The sequence below is a fragment of the Myodes glareolus genome, chromosome 5, assembly GCF_982192425.1.
Source record: "Myodes glareolus chromosome 5, mMyoGla1.1, whole genome shotgun sequence".
Lineage (NCBI taxonomy): Eukaryota > Metazoa > Chordata > Mammalia > Rodentia > Cricetidae > Myodes > Myodes glareolus.
The window spans coordinates 47,188,029-47,194,103 of record NC_142030.1 but is presented as its reverse complement, the minus strand read 5'-3'; positions in this window follow the sequence as shown (position 1 = coordinate 47,194,103).

The window sequence follows — 6,075 nt, the reverse complement described above, 5'->3', positions numbered from 1 at the left end:
AGAAGCGCTTATGGGAGTCTGTCCTCTTCCCCTAGCATGTGGGTTCCAGGGATCAAGACCAGATCCTCAGGCTTGGTAGCAGGCAATATTCTCCACGGAGCTGTCTCACAGCCTCTCAAATAGTATTTTCTGTACCTTAAGTTGTCAATTAAATAGCTGTTTATTTTTCAGCTGCGTGTATCTTCTATTCAGTGAAATGAAGCATGTCTACAGTAAAGTTATCTAGTCCTAAATAGGGCATGTGCTGGGGAAATGCACACCCAGATCCTAGAGACAGACAGTTTCTCGACTGGACATGAAAAAGCTTTGGAGAACCCTAATGGTGGAAATGAAATGAGTCACTGGACTTGGCCTACACAGGACAGAGATGGAAGAGGTGTCAGCAAGGGCTGCCTCAGGGAAATGATGGGAAGCAGCAGCCCTGGTAGCAAGGTGGAGAGAGAACCACGCTCTGATGACAAGGCCCGGTCACAGCTAAGTCACCGGTGCTGTGAGTTAGTCATACCTTTTCCTTTATCACCCCTCTGGGTCTGCCTTGGTGAACTGAGAGGGACTCACAGAGCCCTCAGAATGGACAACCAGCTGCATTTGGGAATACAGAACCCAGGCGCTGGCCGTGAGAGATATTGGAGAAGGGATGATGTATTCAGGAGCAGGAGAGAAACCACCAACAAGCGGAAGCCAATGAATGCCACATAGCTGGAGGAGATAGCAGAACTTGAAGAACCAGGAGAGAACCAGATAGGCAGGCCTGGGAGCTATGAGAAAGCCCACCTGAAAGACCGGCCATAATCCAATCCTCAGTTCAGCTAAATAGCCTCTCTGGCTGCACCGCAGATAGATATGGGAAAGGTAAGTCTGAAAACAGCCACGAGAAATCCATTAAAGAAATCCAGATGTAAGGGCTTAGCTTTGCAGCTGGGGGTGGGGGCAGAGAGAACTAGAGCAGAACACTGGGAAGACAGAGCTAGCAAGCTTGGCTAAGCAATGTAACACTGAGAAAAAGACCTTATGACTTTAGAAAATAATAATACAGAAATATAGTGTGCTGTCTTTCTTCCCACTTCTGGAGACTGCGGTCTCTTTAGGAACCTAGGCACCTTCCCTGTCTTGTCCACACCCTGGGGCTCTGAGTTGGCCACCATTAAATCAGACATCAAGATCTGTGGTCCCCACATTACCCCATGGTCTGTCCATTACGCTCATTATCTCCGTGACTTCATTTGATCGCAACTCTGAATAAATCTAAAGAAATGACTCTCATATCCCCATCCAATACTCTGTTCTTGGCATTTGCTGCCATGGATGTCTTTGGTTTCTGTGGAGTGACAGAAATCTTAGATTCAAAGCCTCTTCTACTCGCTGTCTGGGAAGAAGACTGGGATGGCTTGAGTGGAGGTTGGTGTGCAGGGTGCCTGCTAAGGAACTTCTTAGAGATGGTCCTCGTGGAAGACAATGGAAACAAAGCAGACAGAGAGGAGTCATATTGTGGTGCATGCCCAGTGGCACCACAGCCACTCCTTCAGACACTGTGACTCCTGACCCCATCTGGCTTTCTCCACTGCATGTAAGTAGGTACATGCAAGAGATCAGCCATGCATGTTCTTACCACTGGGCCATCTCTCTAGAACAGTGGCTCTCAACCTTCCTAATGCTGCAACCCTTTAATACAGCTCCAACTATAAAACTCTTTTTGTTGCTATTTCATAACTGTAATTTTCTACTATTATGAATAGTACCGTAAATATCTATTTTGAGTGGCCTTGGGTGCCTTCTGTGAAAGGGTCATTCGACACCACTCCAAAGGGGTCGAAACAGACAGGTTGAGATCCGCTGTTCTAGACCAAATAAGTTTGGTATTTTTATAAAAAAAATGTTAGATAGGTGTGTCTGTCAAAGATCTTTGTGTGAGGAACTGCTGAAACAATAAGGTACCTGAATATGGGGGGCTACTGCTTGTTGGGGTTTTACCTCCTTTAATCTTCATTATGAAAAGTTCATGGATGTTTCGCCTGCACACACATCTCTGTACAATGTGTATGCGCCTGAAGCCCATGAAAGGCAGAAAGATAATTGGACTTTTCAGGAACTGGAAATACGGATAGTTTGGAAGCTGCCACTGGGCACGTGGGTCCTCCAGAAGAGCAGCAAGTGCCCTTAGCCACAGAGCCATCTCAGCAGCCCCTCACACAAACATCTTTGGCAGACGCATGTATCTAGCATTTTCATTAAAATGCCACATTTATTTGGTCCAGAGAGACGGCTCAGTAACAAGGCCAGTCACTGCTGCTTGCGCAGGACCTGAGTTCAGTCCCCAACCCTAGCACCTTCTGGCTGCTGACGTACCTTGTGCACATAACCCTACGACACAGACACACATCCATATGCATGTGCAAAAGAAGTTTCTTTTGAAGTTACACTTATCATTCATGTGTTCATAATATTCCTGAAAATAAAATCCACAGCGATCAGCCAATAATTTTAATGAACGTAACTTAGAGGTGTGTCAATTTGCAGGAAGCATTTTCCTGACTTCTCATGCGTGTCGCTGTCTTAGGATTGCTGTTGCTGTGGTCTGTACAGTAACCAAAGGCAGCTGGAGGAGGAGAGGGTTTGTTTCGGCACGCAGTTCTATAGCACTCCATCGCTGGGAAATCAGGACGGGAACTCAAACAGGGCAAAACTCTGGAGACAGGAGCTGATAGAAAGGCTATGAAGGGGTGCTGTTTACTGGCTTGCTCCTTGTGGCTTCCTCTACCTGCTTTCTTATGGCACCTGGGACCAGCAGCCCAAGATTGCCACTGCCCACAATGAGTTAGGCCCTCCTACATCATCACAAAAAAAAGAAAGAAAGGAAGGAAGGAAGGAAGAGAGAGAGAGAAAAAGAAAGAAAGAAAGAAAGAAAGAAAGAAAGAAAGAAAGAAAGAAAGGAAGGAAGGAAGGAAGGAAGGAAGGAAGGAAGGAAGGAAGGAAGGAAGGAAGGAAGAAAGAAAGGAAGGAAGGAAGGAATCTACTACCACAGGCTTGCCCACAACCAATCTGGTAGAGGCATTTTCTTAACTGAGAGTCCCTCTTTCAAAATGACTATAGTTTGTTTCAAATTGACATAAAACTCTCCAGCAGAATTACTCATTAAATAAAACTTTAAGTTTTTTTTTTTCCTTTCCAAGACTTGTTTTGTAAGGAAATCTTTGCCAAAAACTATGTATTCGTGGTAAAATTTCAGTTTAATGGAACTTTTATCTAGTTACTCCAATGAATAGTGTTTTATATAAACATAGCATTCTAAGGTTTAATGAAATATTTAATAGACTCAAAAATACCATTTTAATAGGTTTTAAGCTTAAAGTACCCAATTTTATAAGACATTTATCAGACTTTCTAATATAGTCCCAAAATATAATCATATGTATGCACACATTTGTAAAGCAGATATGCCAAAAAATAAAAGTAATAAAATAATTTTGTAGCGTTTGTAGCTCCTGTAACCTACCTGGTCCACATATGGTTACCAAAACCCACATGTCTGTTCACTACAATTACAGTTCCCGGGGGCTTGGCACCAGGCTGTGACCTCCCGCGGGACCCAGCCATACGCACGCTACCCAGACAGACATGTAGGAAAATGCTCATACACATTAAATAAAGTAAATAAATCTAAAAACACTGTTAAAATAGAGCTCTTTGTCTACTATAGTTATCTGGGTAGGGAGTTCTAGGAATAATCGCTCATCTGTAAATAGAGCAGAGCAATAGGCCTCAAATGAAGAAAGACAAGACATATTACCATCTTGGGCAAGTGGTTAGAGGTAAGAGCCTGTTGAACCATGGAAGCAAAGAGATGGATGTTTGAGAGATCATCTTGAGGAGAGAAAAGATTATACTCAGAAGGACACAGATTTAAAGATAATTTTTATTTTTACGTATGTGTATTGCCTGTGTGAATTTCCGTTCACCGTGTGTGTACGGTTCCTTGTGAAGCCCAGAGCACAGTCCGGATGTCTGGAGCTTGAATTACAGGCAGTTGTAAACAATGTGGGTGCTAAGAAGAGTATTCGGATCCTCTGCAAGAATAGCAAGTGCTCCTAACCTGAGCCATCTCTTCAGTTGCTAGGAAACAGACTTAGACAAGGCCAATTATTGGGTGCCAGTTGTCTAAAGCTGGTCACCTGAATAGGACTCTCCTCGGAGGTCTTTTGATGTAAGGCCATAAGCTGAGTATCTGGATGTTCATAGTAAGCTATTGTTAGTCCTCGGGAAGCTTCCCAGCTTCTTCCCACACTGTTGAAAGCCCCTGATTGGAAAAAGGACACACATTCCCAGTGTTCATGGGGTTTCAAACTTTCAATTAAGAGACTGGATGGCTGGTGTGAGACTGCATTCCTCGCATGTCCTGTAGAGTTTACTTTAGTTTATTGTGTATAATCCTTTATCTTAATAGAGGGTCATGAAAGCCTATGGCCATTTCCCATCATCCTTCAACTGTGTCTGGTTTCAGTGTGATGATGTAGTTTAAACCTTCTTGTCTAGCTTGTGCTGAAGCCAGACAAAGGCCTCAGCTTCTTTTTCCTTTGAGTCTCATGTTCCAGAGAACATCTCGTTACTTGGAGAATTAGCTCCATAGCCTCAGAGACCATACTGCCTAATGTAAATGAGCACAGAGAGGGTGACCTATTATGTATGCCATGAAGAAGCAGAAGTCAGCAAGGCATGGGATAGAAACATAAAGGCGTGCCATGCATGTTGGTTTTCCAAATCACCAGGCCGTGCCATCCTTTCAGCTCACTGAGGTGGGCTTTGGACATTAAATATCTGTTACTGTTAGCAACTGTTCCTGTAGGAAAAGTTGGAACATGGATTGGAAGGTGACTGGGGACAGCGAGTCATTCCCAGTCCTCCTCTGTCCACCAGTTCTCTCGTAGGTTAATCTTGCTGTGTTCAGTGTCCCCAAGTCCCTGCTACTTTATTATATTCTCAGTCAGCCTCGGGCTTTCACGATAGACTGAGTTTGTCTTCATCTTTATCTTAGTGCTGGTTCTTAGAGAACTCCTCCAAAGACATCCTCTATGTATTTTTTACTCACCTGCTTTAGGTAATAAAAAGAAACACTTTCTCTAGGCGATATTGCCTCTCTCTCATTACATTGTATACTGTTTTTCATCGCTCCCCTGAGGCAGTTATTTGAAGTAGTTGTGAATGACCTTGGCATGCCCATAATGCCTCAGAGGTATAAAATGCTCACATAAGCTGCTGGTTCCTCCACGGGCACTCGCTGTTTGTCATTCAACAAGAAAACCTCCTCAACACTTCGCTTCGACTTAATCAAAAGCGGGTCAGTGGAGCGCACGCCCTACTCGTAAACTCCACCCACCAAGAAATCAATCTGCCTCTGTCACAAATGGCCCAGGCTGGCACCCGCTGCGCTTTCAGGGCTGCCTGAGTGGCCATATTGGCAACCCCTGCAGAAGGCAGGGAGCTAATATCCTTCTGCCTCTGGAATACCTGCTGTTGGCCTGTTTGCGTAGGCAGATAAATCAGAAAGCTGGCAGATGGTGAAAACCCCAGGGTCTTTGCTGCTGTGCCAGGAGTGAACAGGTCCAGATGGTTGGGTATGACCACAGGACAGCACTTATCAAGAATCCAAGATGGAGGCCCTGGTTCAGAGTTACCTCTGGTAAGGGGAAAACTAGGCTTTGCTCTTTCTTATTCCTTTAACTTTTAATTTGTACCCTGCAGATGGGCTTTTCTGCCCCACCAGCCAGTTCCCAAATAACCACAGAGACTTAATTTTAATTATTAATACTTGACTGATAGCTTAGGCTTGTTATCAGCTAGCTCTTCTTATCTAAATTAACCCATATTTCTTGTCTAAGTTCTACCACATGGTTCATGGCTTGTTCCCTCATTTTCTACATATTGTGTTTTCTCTGCATCTGGCTCAGGACTCCTCAGACTCCACCCTTCTTCTTCCCGGAGTCCTGCCCACCTTTAGGCTGGTCAGCTGGTTAGTAAACAATGAGAGTAAATTACATATTTACAGTGTATGAAGATTGTTCCACGGCAGTAGACCCTTTT